This window comes from Salvelinus namaycush, chromosome 21 (assembly GCF_016432855.1).
Source record: "Salvelinus namaycush isolate Seneca chromosome 21, SaNama_1.0, whole genome shotgun sequence".
Classification (NCBI taxonomy): Eukaryota; Metazoa; Chordata; class Actinopteri; order Salmoniformes; family Salmonidae; genus Salvelinus; species Salvelinus namaycush.
Window position 1 is genome coordinate 52,383,664 of NC_052327.1, and position 15,000 is coordinate 52,398,663.

Here is a 15,000-nt window from a genome sequence, read left to right on the forward strand (position 1 = left end):
GAGCTGATTACATACTGTAATAGACCATGGAGCTGATTACATACTGTAATAGACCATGGAGCTGATTACATACTGTAATAGACCATGAAGCTGATTACATACTGTAATAGACAATGGAGCTGATTACATACACTATATACTGTAATAGAACATGGAGCTGATTACATACTGTAATAGAACATGGAGCTGATTACATACTGTAATAGACCATGGAGCTGATTACATACTGTAATAGAACATGGAGCTGATTACATACTGTAATAGACAATGGAGCTGATTACATACTGTAATAGACCATGGAGCTGATTACATACTGTAATAGACCATGGAGCTGATTACATACTGTAATAGACCATGGAGCTGATTACATACTGTAATAGACAATGGAGCTGATTACTTATACTACATACTGAAATTGTCCATGGAGCTGAATATATACTGTAATAGATCATGGAGCTGGTTACATACTGTAATATACAGTGGAGCTGATTACATACTGTAATAGACAATGGACTTGGTTTCATAGTGTAATTGACCCTGGAGATTATTACATACTGTAATAGACAATGGAGCTGATTACATACTGTAATAGACCATGGAGCTGGTTACATACTGTAATAGTCAATGGAGCTGATTACATACTGTAATATACATGGAGCAGATTACATACTGTAATAGACAATGTAGCTGATTTCATACTGTAATAGACCATGGAGCTGATTACATACTGTAATAGACCATGGAGCTGATTACAAACTGTAATAGACCATGGAGCTGATTACATACAGTAATTGACAATGGAGCTGATTACATACTGTGATAAACCATGGAGCTGAATACATACTGTAATAGACCATGGAGCTGATTACATACTGTAATAGACAATGGAGATTATTACATACTGTAATATACAATGGAGCTCATTACATACTGTAATAGACCATGGAGCTGATTACATACTGTGATAGACCATGGAGCTGATTACATACTGTAATAGACCATGGAGCTGGTTACATACTGTAATATACAGTGGAGCTGATTACATACTGTAATAGACAATGGACTTGGTTTCATAGTGTAATTGACCCTGGAGATTATTACATACTGTAATAGACAATGGAGCTGATTACATACTGTAATAGACCATGGAGCTGATTACATACTGTAATAGACCATGGAGCTGGTTACATACTGTAATAGTCAATGGAGCTGATTACATACTGTAATATACATGGAGCAGATTACATACTGTAATAGACAATGTAGCTGATTTCATACTGTAATAGACCATGGAGCTGATTACATACTGTAATAGACCATGGAGCTGATTACAAACTGTAATAGACCATGGAGCTGATTACATACAGTAATTGACAATGGAGCTGATTACATACTGTGATAAACCATGGAGCTGAATACATACTGTAATAGACCATGGAGCTGATTACATACTGTAATAGACAATGGAGATTATTACATACTGTAATATACAATGGAGCTCATTACATACTGTAATAGACCAAGGAGCTGATTACATACTGTGATAGACCATGGAGCTGATTACATACTGTAATAGACCATGGAGCTGGTTACATACTGTAATAGACAATGGAGCTGATTACTTATACTACATACTGAAATTGTCCATGGAGCTGAATATATACTGTAATAGATCATGGAGCTGGTTACATACTGTAGTAGACCATGGAGCTGAATACATACTGTAATAGAACATGGAGCTGGTTACATACTGTAATAGACCATGGAGCTGATTACATACTGTAATAGACCATGGAGCTGATTACATACACTATATACTGTAATAGACTATGGAGCTGATTACATACTGTAATAGAACATGGAGCTGATTACATACTGTAATAGACCATGGAGCTGATTTATATACTGTAATAGACCATGGAGCTGATTACATACTGTCGTGTCTTTGGCTATGTCGGACTAAGTGATAGCGGACTAAGTGATAAATACTGTATAACATGCTATTCTATAAAATAATTTCTCTGTAATTCATATTACCTGATTAAAGGCTCTAACCAACAGTGCAATATTTAAGTTTTAAAAAAGCTATTAGGTGAACAATAGATGAGTAAAGAAATAAAAACATCAGTAAAAAAGACAAAAAAGACAAAAAAGACAAAAAGTAAAAAAGACAAAAATAACAGTAGCGAGGGTATATACAGTAGCGAGGCTATAACAGTAGCGAGGCTATATACAGGCACTGGTTAGTCGGGCTGATTGAGGTAGTTGAAGTCGGAAGATTACATACACCTTAGCCAAATACATTTAAACTCAGTTTTTCACAATTCCTGACATTTAATCCTAGTAATAATTCCCTGTTTTAGGTCAGTTAGGATCACCACTTTATTTTAAGAATGTGAAATGTCAGAATAATAGTTGAGAGAAAGATTTATTCCAGCTTTCATTTCTTTCATCACATTCCTAGTGGGTCAGAGGTTAACATACACTCAATTAGTATTTGGTATTTGTCTTTAAATAGCATTGTCTTTTAAAATAGCATTGTCTTTAAACCTCTTCAGGCAACTGGCTCCATTTATTAAAACTTAACAAAAGCAAATGTGGAATTACAGGAATATTTGCCCCAAAAGTCTGTAGCTGTTGCTATGCTACCATGTACATGCTCAGTCCACCTTAATGAATGTTGGAGAGGGCTACATCACAATTTTTATCCCTCATTATCTTTCCTCTCCTTCCCACTCTGTCTATCCCTTGCTCTTTCTCCCTCCTATACGCTACCCTTCTTTTCTATCCTCTCGTTAATGTTATGTCATTATGTTCTCCTTCACCACACAGCAAAAATTAGTTTTTACGGTATATGGTGGATGCAATCAGCTCCAGGGTATATTACAGTATTGTCATGACGTTGGCCTGAGGGGGGAGGTTTATGAACCCCATAAATACCTTTCCCCCTTTTCCTCTCTCTACTCTACCGATGTGACTATTGAAAATCCCTTTGTTAACATTGAGAGAGAGTCTGGTGACATCAAAAGATGGGAAACGGAACCATATTTCGGTAATCCAACCAGTTTAAAATATGCGTTGGGACTTAATGAATATGATGTCAGTTCAGTTGGCGTCTGAGACATGATTACTGATGATAGGACGACATAAACTGTATCCTGGAAAATCTACGCATTCTAGTTATCAGATTCACATGGAATTGTTGTGCAATTTAAATGTTTAAATATGAAACTATTAGTGAAAAGATGAAATGTAATTTAGCTTCTTAATGAGAGAACGGTTTGTCAACCTTAGAGAACCTAACGAAATTAGCATCGAATTTCAATGTGAAGGTGACGACCAACACGCCGGAAGGATGAATTTCGACTATACCAGCCAGAATATAGCATGAGCATATAGCATGGACACTTGGTATGAACTTTGAACTCTTATTCACTAAAGAAGTGATACCTCCTAGCCGTCGCGTTAGCGTAGCAACTGTAGACGTGGGCTAGGAGAGGACGGACAGAAATCTGTTCTACCACAAGACGACGGTACTACCAAGTATCCATTCTACCATCAGACATTCTTCAAAGGACAACCCGACCTCCCATTTACGACCAACCGATCGAAGCGTAGCTCAGAGTAAATATTTATTGCATTTTCCTTTTCAAATGGGCGGTAATTTAGAATGCATAAGATACTGTATTTACAATAGCATAGCTGCCTACGGCCCGATAGAGACATAGATTCTCCCTTTGTTCCTCAGTCTTCCCGCTCTTCCATTCAAAACACCACCCCCTTTCTTTGTGTAACTAGCTGTCATATCTGTTCCGTCCGCTAGGGACGTTTTCCTTTATGACATAATTTGTAATCAATGTATGATACATTCTGTGTATATGTAATTCTGTGTGATTATTTAGGTATTTAGTAAATAAATAATTAAACCAAATTTTGTATTGCTGATTCAACTTGTTAGCCAGGGTTCGTGAAGATAACCAAGAATTTACAACTTTCAGATGAGACTAAACAAGGTGACGATTAAATATTGACTGCTATTGATGTAAAAGATTACCAGGTCTTTAAGAGTTTATTCGGAAGATAACAGCTCTATAAACATTCTTTCATGGTGCCCAGACTTTCTAGTTAATTACATTCACCTGATTAGCTTAAGTAAGCTTTTCACTGTAAGGTCTACTACACCTGTTGTATTCGGCTTTTCACTGTAAGGTCTACTACACCTGTTGTATTCGGCGCACCTGACAAATACCCTTTGATTTGACTGGACATTATGTAATTCTGTATGTTTCATGTTTTGTGTGGACCCCAGGAAGAGTAGCTGCTGCTTTTGCAACAGCTAATGGGGATCCTAATAAAATACCAAATACGACTACATACTGTGAATATTTACTGTAGAACAGACTAACATTATATTGTGAATAAGGCAACATCGTGTTGGTTTACACAGATCCGTGTGTTGAATCAGTCAGACGGAAACAGTCTCAGTCAACAGGCTCTATTATCTATCAGAAGCTTCTAAAGCCATGACATCATTTTCTGGAATTTTCCAAGCTGTTTAAAGGCACAGTCAACTTGTAAACTTCCGACTTCAACTGTACATGTAGGTATGGTTACAGTGACTAAGCATATACAGTTGAAGTCGGAAGTTTTCATACACAGGTTGGAGTCATTATAACTATTTTTTCAACCACTCCATAAATTTCTTGTTAACAAACTATAGTTTTGGCAAGTCGGTTATGACATCTACTTTGTGCATGACACAAGTAATTTTTCCAACAATTGTTTACAGACAGATTATTTCACTTATAATTCACTGTATCACAATTCCAGTGGGTCAGAAGTTTACATACACTAATTTGACTGTGCCTTTAAACAGCTTGGAAAATTCCAGAAAATTATGTCATGGCTTTAGAAGCTTCTGATAGGCTAATTGACATCATTTGAGTCAATTGGAGGTGTACCTGTGGATGTATTTCATGGCCTACCTTCAAACTCAGTGCCTCTTTGCATGACATCATGGGAAAATCAAAAGAAATCAGCCAAGACCTCAGAAAAAAATTGTAGATCTCCACAACTCTGGTTCATCCTTGGGAGCAATTTCCAAACGCCTGAAGGTACCACGTTCATCTGTACAAACAATAGTACGCAAGTATAAAGACCATGGGACCACGCAGCCGTCATACCGCTCAGGAAGGAGACACATTCTGTCTCCTAGAGATGAACGTACTTTGGTGCGAAAAGTGCAAATCAATCCCAGAACAACAGCAAAGGAGCTTGTGAAGATGCTGGAGGAAACAGGTACAAAATGATCTATATCCACAGTAAAACGAGTCCTATATTTAACATTTAACATTTAAGTCATTTAGCAGACGCTCTTATCCAGCGACTTACAAATTGGTGCATTCACCTTATGACATCCAGTGGAACAGCCACTTTACAATAGTGCATCTAAATCTTTTAAGGGGGGGGGGGGGGGGGGGGGTCAGAAGGATTACTTTATCCTATCCTAGGTATTCCTTAAAGAGGTGGGGTTTCAGGTGTCTCCGGAAGGTGGTGATTGACTCCGCTGTCCTGGCGTCGTGAGGGAGTTTGTTCCACCATTGGGGTGCCAGAGCGGCGAACAGTTTTGACTGGGCTGAGCGGGAACTGTACTTCCTCAGTGGTAGGGAGGCGAGCAGGCCAGAGGTGGATGAACGCAGTGCCCTTGTTTGGGTGTAGGGCCTGATCAGAGCCTGAAGGTACTGAGGTGCCGTTCCCCTCACAGCTCCGTAGGCAAGCACCATGGTCTTGTAGCGGATGCGAGCTTCAATTGGAAGCCAGTGGAGAGAGCGGAGGAGCGGGGTGACGTGAGAGAACTTGGGAAGGTTGAACACCAGACGGGCTGCGGCGTTCTGGATGAGTTGTAGTGGTTTAATGGCACAGGCAGGGAGCCCAGCCAACAGCGAGTTGCAGTAATCCAGACGGGAGATGACAAGTGCCTGGATTAGGACCTGCGCCGCTTCCTGTGTGAGGCAGGGTCGTACTCTGCGGATGTTGTAGAGCATGAACCTACAGGAACGGGCCACCGCCTTGATGTTATTTGAGAACGACAGGGTGTTGTCCAGGATCACGCCAAGGTTCTTAGCGCTCTGGGAGGAGGACACAATGGAGTTGTCAACCGTGATGGCGAGATCATGGAACGGGCAGTCCTTCCCCGGGAGGAAGAGCAGCTCCGTCTTGCCGAGGTTCAGCTTGAGGTGGTGATCCGTCATCCACACTGATATGTCTGCCAGACATGCAGAGATGCGATTCGCCACCTGGTCATCAGAAGGGGGAAAGGAGAAGATTAATTGTGTGTCGTCTGCATAGCAATGATAGGAGAGACCATGTGAGGTTATGACAGAGCCAAGTGACTTGGTGTATAGCGAGAATAGGAGAGGGCCTAGAACAGAGCCCTGGGGGACACCAGTGGTGAGAGCACGTGGTGAGGAGACAGATTCTCGCCACGCCACCTGGTAGGAGCGACCTGTCAGGTAGGACGCAATCCAGGCGTGGGCCGCGCCGGAGATGCCCAACTCGGAGAGGGTGGAGAGGAGGATCTGATGGTTCACAGTATCGAAGGCAGCCGATAGGTCTAGAAGGATGAGAGCAGAGGAGAGAGAGTTAGCTTTAGCAGTGCGGAGCGCCTCCGTGATACAGAGAAGAGCAGTCTCAGTTGAATGACTAGTCTTGAAACCTGACTGATTTGGATCAAGAAGGTCATTCTGAGAGAGATAGCAGGAGAGCTGGCCAAGGACGGCACGTTCAAGAGTTTTGGAGAGAAAAGAAAGAAGGGATACTGGTCTGTAGTTGTTGACATCGGAGGGATCGAGTGTAGGTTTTTTCAGAAGGGGTGCAACTCTCGCTCTCTTGAAGACGGAAGGGACGTAGCCAGCGGTCAGGGATGAGTTGATGAGCGAGGTGAGGTAAGGGAGAAGGTCTCCGGAAATGGTCTGGAGAAGAGAGGAGGGGATAGGGTCAAGCGGGCAGGTTGTTGGGCGGCCGGCCGTCACAAGACGCGAGATTTCATCTGGAGAGAGAGGGGAGAAAGAGGTCAGAGCACAGGGTAGGGCAGTGTGAGCAGAACCAGCGGTGTCGTTTGACTTAGCAAACGAGGATCGGATGTCGTCGACCTTCTTTTCAAAATGGTTGACGAAGTCATCTGCAGAGAGGGAGGAGGGGGGGGGGGGGGGGAGGATTCAGGAGGGAGGAGAAGGTGGCAAAGAGCTTCCTAGGGTTAGAGGCAGATGCTTGGAATTTAGAGTGGTAGAAAGTGGCTTTAGCAGCAGAGACAGAAGAGGAAAATGTAGAGAGGAGGGAGTGAAAGGATGCCAGGTCCGCAGGGAGGCGAGTTTTCCTCCATTTCCGCTCGGCTGCCCGGAGCCCTGTTCTGTGAACTCGCAATGAGTCGTCGAGCCACGGAGCAGGAGGGGAGGACCGAGCCGGCCTGGAGGATAGGGGACATAGAGAGTCAAAGGATGCAGAAAGGGAGGAGAGGAGGGTTGAGGAGGCAGAGTCAGGAGATAGGTTAGAGAAGGTTTGAGCAGAGGGAAGAGATGATAGGATGGAAGAGGAGAGAGTAGCGGGGGAGAGAGAGCGAAGGTTGGGACGGCGCGATACCATCCGAGTAGGGGCAGTGTGGGAAGTGTTGGATGAGAGCGAGAGGGAAAAGGATACAAGGTAGTGGTCGGAGACTTGGAGGGGAGTTGCGATGAGGTTAGTGGAAGAACAGCATCTAGTAAAGATGAGGTCAAGCGTATTGCCTGCCTTGTGAGTAGGGGGGGAAGGTGAGAGGGTGAGGTCAAAAGAGGAGAGGAGTGGAAAGAAGGAGGCAGAAAGGAATGAGTCAAAGGTAGACGTGGGGAGGTTAAAGTCACCCAGAACTGTGAGAGGTGAGCCGTCCTCAGGAAAGGAGCTTATCAAGGCATCAAGCTCATTGATGAACTCTCCGAGGGAACCTGGAGGGCGATAAATGATAAGGATGTTAAGCTTGAAAGGGCTGGTAACTGTGACAGCATGGAATTCAAAGGAGGCGATAGACAGATGGGTAAGGGGAGAAAGAGAGAATGACCACTTGGGAGAGATGAGGATCCCGGTGCCACCACCCCGCTGACCAGAAGCTCTCGGGGTGTGCGAGAACACGTGGGCAGACGAGGAGAGAGCAGTAGGAGTGGCAGTGTTATCTGTGGTGATCCATGTTTCCGTCAGTGCCAAGAAGTCGAGGGACTGGAGGGAAGCATAGGCTGAGATGAACTCTGCCTTGTTGGCCGCAGATCGGCAGTTCCAGAGGCTGCCGGAGACCTGGAACTCCACGTGGGTCGTGCGCGCTGGGACCACCAGGTTAGGGTGGCCGCGGCCACGCGGTGTGAAGCGTTTGTATGGTCTGTGCAGAGAGGAGAGAACAGGGATAGACAGACACATAGTTGACAGGCTACAGAAGAGGCTACGCTAATGCAAAGGAGATTGGAATGACAAGTGGACTACACGTCTCGAATGTTCAGAAAGTTAAGCTTACGTTGCAAAAATCTTATTGACTAAAGTGATTAAAATGATACAGTACTGCTGAAGTAGGCTAGCTAGCAGTGGCTGCGTTGTTGACTTTGTTAGAAAGTGTAGCTGGCTAGGTAACCTCGATAGCTAGCTAGGTAACCTCGGTAACTGGCTAGATAATTAGTCTAAACTACACAATTGTCTTAGATACAAGGACAGCAAAGACAACTATGTAGCTAGCTAACACTACACTAATCAAATCGTTCCGTTGTAATGTAATAGTTTCTACAGTGCTGCTATTCGGTAGAAGTTGGCTAGCTAGCAGTGTGACTAGGTAGGAGAACGGCAGCGCGGCGGACGAAAATAGCTGGCTAGCTAACCGATAATTACTCTAGACTACGAATGTAATAGTTTCTACAGTGCTGCTAACACTACACTAATCAAGTCGTTCCGTTGTTCCGTTGAATGTAATAGTTTCTACAGTGCTGCTATTCGGTGGCTAGCTGGCTAGCTAGCTAGCAGTGTTGACTACGTTACGTTACGTTAAAAGAACGAAAATAGCTGGCTAGCTAACCGAAACTGGCTAGCTAACGCAACTATCTTAGATACAAAGACAGCAAAGACAACTATGTAGCTAGCTAACACTACACTAATCAAGTCGTTCCGTTGTTCCGTTGAATGTAATAGTTTCTACAGTGCTGCTATTCGGTGGCTAGCTGGCTAGCTAGCAGTGTTGACTACGTTACGTTACGTTACGTTAAAAGGACGAAAATAGCTGGCTAGCTAACCGATAGTCTAAACTACCCAATTATCTTAGATACAAAGACAGCAAAGACAACTATGTAGCTAGCTAACACTACACTAATCAAGTCGTTCCGTTGTTCCGTTGAATGTAATAGTTTCTACAGTGCTGCTATTCGGTGGCTAGCTGGCTAGCTAGCTAGCAGTGTTGACTACGTTATGTTACGTTAAAAGAACGAAAATAGCTGGCTAGCTAACCGAAATTAGTCTAAACTACACAATTATCTTTGATACAAAGACGGCTATGTAGCTAGCTAAGATCAAGCAAATCAAACCGTTGTACTGTAATGAAATGAAATGAAATGTGATACTACCTGTGGAGCGAAGCGGAATGCGACCGGACAGCAAGGGGGACAGGGGGACGTCGTTCGGTTCTAACTTTCTTCACCTTTGTCCCCAGAGCTTGTTAGGTAAATAGTTACAGTACCAGTCGTTGGTTGGTTGTGCTTTGATAACGCGGTATCCGGAACAGTAAACTGATTTGACATCAAATGCCATGCTAAATGCTATATCAACATAACCTGAAAGGCCGCTCAGCAAGGAAGAATCCACTGCTCCAAAACCACCATAAAAAAGCCAGACTACGGTTTGCAACTGCACATGGGGACAAAGATTGTACTTTTTGTAGAAATGTCCCCTGGTCTGATGAAACAAAAATAGAACTGTTCGGCCATAATGACCATCGTTATGTTTGGAGGAAAAAGGGAGATGCTTGCAAGCCGAAGAATACCATCCCAACCGTGAAGCATGGGGGTGGCAGCATCATGTTGTGGGGGTGCTTTGCTGCAGGAGGTATTGGTGCACTTCACAAAATAGATGGCATCATGAGGAAGAACAATTATGTGGATATATTGAAGCAACATCTCAAGACATCAGTCAGGAAGTTAAAGCTTGGTCGCAAATGGGTCTTCCAAATGGACAATGACCCCAAGCATACTTCTATAGTTGTGGCAAAATGGCTTAAGGACAACAAAGTCAAGGTATTGGAGCGGCCATCACAAAGTCCTGACCTCAATCCTATAGAAAATTTGTGGGCAGAACTGAAAAAGCATGTGCGAGCAAGGAGGCCTAGAAACCTGACTCAGTTACACCAGCTCTGTCAGAAGAAATGGGCCAAAATTCACCCAACTTATTGTGGGATGCTTGTGGAAGGCTACCTGAAACATGTGACCCGTTAAACATTTAAAGCCAATGCTACCAAATATTGATTGAGTGTATGTAAACTTCTGACCCACAGGGAATGTGATGAAAGAAATAAAAGCTGAAATAAATCATTCTCTCTACTATTATTCTGACATTTCACATTCATTCTATCTAGCCGGTGCAGCTTATATCCTGCTAGCTGAATATCCATGTCATCATTCAGCCACGATTCCGTGAAACATAAGATGTCACAGTTTTTGATGTCCCGTTGGTATGATTTTCTTGATCGTACCTCATCTAATTTATTGTCCAATGGTTGCACGTTGGCGAGTAATATTGACTGTAACGGCAGCTTTCCCACTCACCTTCTGCGGATCCTTACGAGGCACCCCGCTCTGTACCTGTGTCTCTTGCTCTTGCCAATAACTGGGATGTTGGCCTTGTCGGGTGTTTGGAGTATGTCCTGTGTGTCCTGCTTTTTGAAAAAAATCATTGTCTAATCCGTGGTGAGTGATCACTGTCTGATATCCAGAAGCAATTTTTTGCTGTAAGATATGGTGGCACAAACATTATGTACAAAATAAGTTACAGATAACGCGGGGGAAAAACACATAATAACACAATTAGTTGCGCTCCCGTACAACTGCTGCCATTTCTTCCGGTGCCATTTTAGCCGGAAGAAGGTCATTAGACAAGAACAGCTCCAGTACAGAGCTACATACATTTTTTAAAAGGCACACGTAGTCTACATATCAATGCAAACACACAAACTATCTAGGTCAGATAAGGAGAGGCGTTGTGCCGCTAGGTGTTGCTGTTATCTGTTTTTTTAAACCAGGTTTGTTGTTTATTTGAGCAATATGAGATGGAAGGAAGTTCCATGCAATAAGGGCTCTATATAATACTGTACGTTTTCTGGAATTTGTGCTGGGGTTGGGGACTGTGACAAGACCCCTGGTGGCATGTCTGGTGGGATAAGTGTATGTGTGTGTCAGAGCTGTGTGGAAGTTGACTATTTGGGATTTTCAACACATTGTTTCTTATAAAAAGAAGAAGTGATGCAGTTCTAATAAAAAGAAGAAGGAATGCAGTCAGTCTTTCCTCAGCTCTCAGCCAAGAGAGACTGGCATGCATAGTCTTAATATTAGCCCTCTGATTACAATTAAGAGCAAAACGTGCCGCTCTGTTCTGGGCCAGCTGCAGCTTAACTAGGTCTTTCTTTGCAGCACTGGACCACACGCCTCGACAATAATCAATATTAGACAAAACTAGAGCCTGCAGAACTTGCTTTTTGGAGTGTTATGTCAAAAAAGCAGAGCATCTCTTTATAACTGCTAGACCTCTCCCCATCTTTGCAACCATTGAATCAATATGTTTTGACCATGACAGTATAATATCTAAGGTAACGCCAAGTAATTTAGTCCCCTCAACTTGCTCAACAGCCACACCATTCATTACCAGATTCAGCTGAGGTCTAGCACTTAAGGAATGATTTGTATCAAATACAATGCTCTTAGTTTTAGAGATGTTCAGGACCTGTTTATTACTGGCCACCCATTCCAAAACAGACTGCAACTCTTTGCTAAGGGTTTTAGTGACTTCATTAGCTGTGGTTGCTGATGCGTATATGGTTGAATCATAAGCATACATGGACACACATGCTTTGTTTAATGCCAGTGGCAGGTCATTGGTAAAAATAGAAAAGAGTAGAGTGCCTAGAGAGCTGCCCTGCGGTACGCCACACTTTACATGTTTGACATTAGAGGAGCTTCCGTTAAATAAAATATTTTGAGTTCTATTAGATAGATAGCTCTGAATCCACAATATGGCAGAGGTTGAAAAGCCATAGCACTTAAGTTTTCTCAACAACAGGTTATGGTCAATAATATCAATGGCTGAAATCTAACAGTACAGCTCCCACAATCTTCTTATTATCAATTTCTTTCAACCAATCATCATTCATTTTTGTCAGTACAGTACATGTTGAGTGCCCTTCTCTATAAGCATGCTGAAAGTCTGTTGTTAATTTGTTTACAGAGAAATAACATTGTATTTGATCAAACACATTTTTTTGCAACAGTTTGCTAAGGGCTGGCAGCAAGCTTATAGGTCTGCTGTTAGAACCAGTAAAGCCTGCTTTACCACTCTTTGGTAGCAGAATTACTTTGGCTTCCCTCCAGGCTCAGATTAAAATATGACAGATTGGAGTGGCTATAGAGTCAGTTATTTGTTTTTTTTATACATAAATATAATTGCTCACTGATTGTCGTGGGTGTTTCCTGCCTACGTTTGTCCACTTTGCCAATGAAATAATCATTAAAATAATTGGCAACATCAAATGGTTTTGTGATGAATAAGCCATCTGATTCGATGAAAGATGGAGTTGAATTTGTCTTTCTGCTCATAATTTCATTTAAAGTACTCCAAAGTTTTTTTCCCATCATTCTTTATATCATTGCTCTTGGCTTCATAATTAAGTTTCTTCATTGTTCTGATGAGTTTAGTCACATAATTTCTCAATTTGCAGTAAGTTAGCCAGTCAGATGTACAGCCAGACTTATTAGACACTCCTTTTGCCCCATCTCTTTCAACCATACAGTTTTTCAATTCCTCATCTGTCCATGGCGCCTTAACAGTTCTAACAGTCAGTTTCAAAGTATGTTAGTCTACTCTACTGTAAATATGTACAGTATAATGTTAGTGTACTCTACTGTAAATATTCACAGTATGTTAGTCTACTCTACTGTAAATATGTACAGTATAATATTAGTCTACTCTACTGTAAATATGTACAGTATAATGTTAGTCTACTCTACTGTAAATATGTACAGTATAATGTTAGTGTACACTACTGTAAATATTCACAGTATGTTAGTCTACTCTACTGTAAATATGTACAGTATAATATTAGTCTACTCTACTGTAAATATGTACAGTATAATGTTAGTCTACTCTACTGTAAATATGTACAGTATAATGTTAGTGTACTCTACTGTAAATATTCACAGTATGTTAGTCTACTCTACTGTAAATATGTACAGTATAATATTAGTCTACTCTACTGTAAATATGTACAGTATAATGTTAGTCTACTCTACTGTAAATATGTACAGTATAATATTAGTCTACTCTACTGTAAATATTCACAGTATGCTAGTCTACTCTACTGTAAATATGTACAGTATAATGTTAGTCTACTCTACTGTAAATATTCACAGTATGCTAGTCTATTCTACAGTAAATATTCACAGTATGTTAGTATATTCTACAGTAAATATTCACAGTATGTTAGTCTACTCTACTGTAAATATGTACAGTATAATGTTAGTCTACTCTACTGTAAATATTCACAATATGCTAGTCTACTCTACTGTAAATATTCACAGTATGTTAGTCTACTCTACTGTAAATATTCACAGTATGTTAGTCTGTTCTACAGTAAATATGCACAGTATGTTAGTCTGTTCTACAGTAAATATGTACAATATCATGTTAGTCTGTTCTACAGTAAATATTCATAGTGTAATGTTAGTCTGTTCTACAGTAAATATTCATAGTATGTTAGTCTACTCTACAGTAAATATTCACAGTATAATGTTAGTCTGTTCTACAGTAAATATTCACTATATAATGTTAGTCTATTCTACAGTAAAGGTTTACAGTGTAATGTTAGTCTATTCTACAGTAAATATTTACAGTGTAATGTTAGTCTATTCTACAGTAAATATTCACAGTATAATGTTAGTCTGTTCTACAGTAAATATTTACAGTACAATGTTAGTCTATTCTACAGTAAATATTTACAGTATAATGTTAGTCTGTACCACAGTAAATATTCACAGTATGTTAGTCTATTCACAGTATAATGTTGGTATGTTCTTCTTCAGTAAGTATTTACAATATAATGTTAGTCTATTCTACAGTAAATATTTACAGTATAATGTTAGTCTGTACCACAGTAAATATTCACAGTATGTTAGTCTATTCACAGTATAATGTTAGTCTGTTCTTCTTCAGTAAGTATTTACAATATAATGTTAGTCTATTCTACAGTAAATATTTACAGTGTAATGTTAGTCTATTCGACAGTAAATATGTACAGTATAATGTTAGTCTGTTCCACAGTAAATATTCATAGTGTAATGTTAGTCAATTCTACAGTAAGTATTCACAAAATAATGTTAGTCTATTCTACTGTAAATATTCACAGTATAATGTTACTTTGTTCTACAGTAAATATGTATAGTATAATGTTAGTCTGTTCTACAGTAAATATGTACAATATAATGTTAGTCTGTTCTACAGTAAATATTCACAGTAGGTTAGTCTATTCTACAGTAAATGTTTACAGTGTAATGTTAGTCTATTCTACAGTAAATGTTTACAGTGTAATGTTAGTCTATTCTACAGTAAATATTCACAGTATAATGTTAGTCTGTTCTACAGTAAATATGTACAGTGTAATGTTAGTCTATTCTACAGTAAATATTTACAGTGTAAAGTTAGTCTAGTCTACAGTAAATATTTACACTGTGATGTTAGTCTATT

General features: G+C 40.7%; 1 protein-coding gene across 1 annotated transcript in view; it reads left to right on the plus strand.

Annotated features, from left to right (window-relative positions):
• Positions 1-15,000, plus strand: part of LOC120066785 (calcium/calmodulin-dependent protein kinase type 1D-like) — a 55,082-nt gene that overhangs the window by 16,779 nt on the left and 23,303 nt on the right. The gene's annotated exons all lie outside the window — the stretch shown is intronic.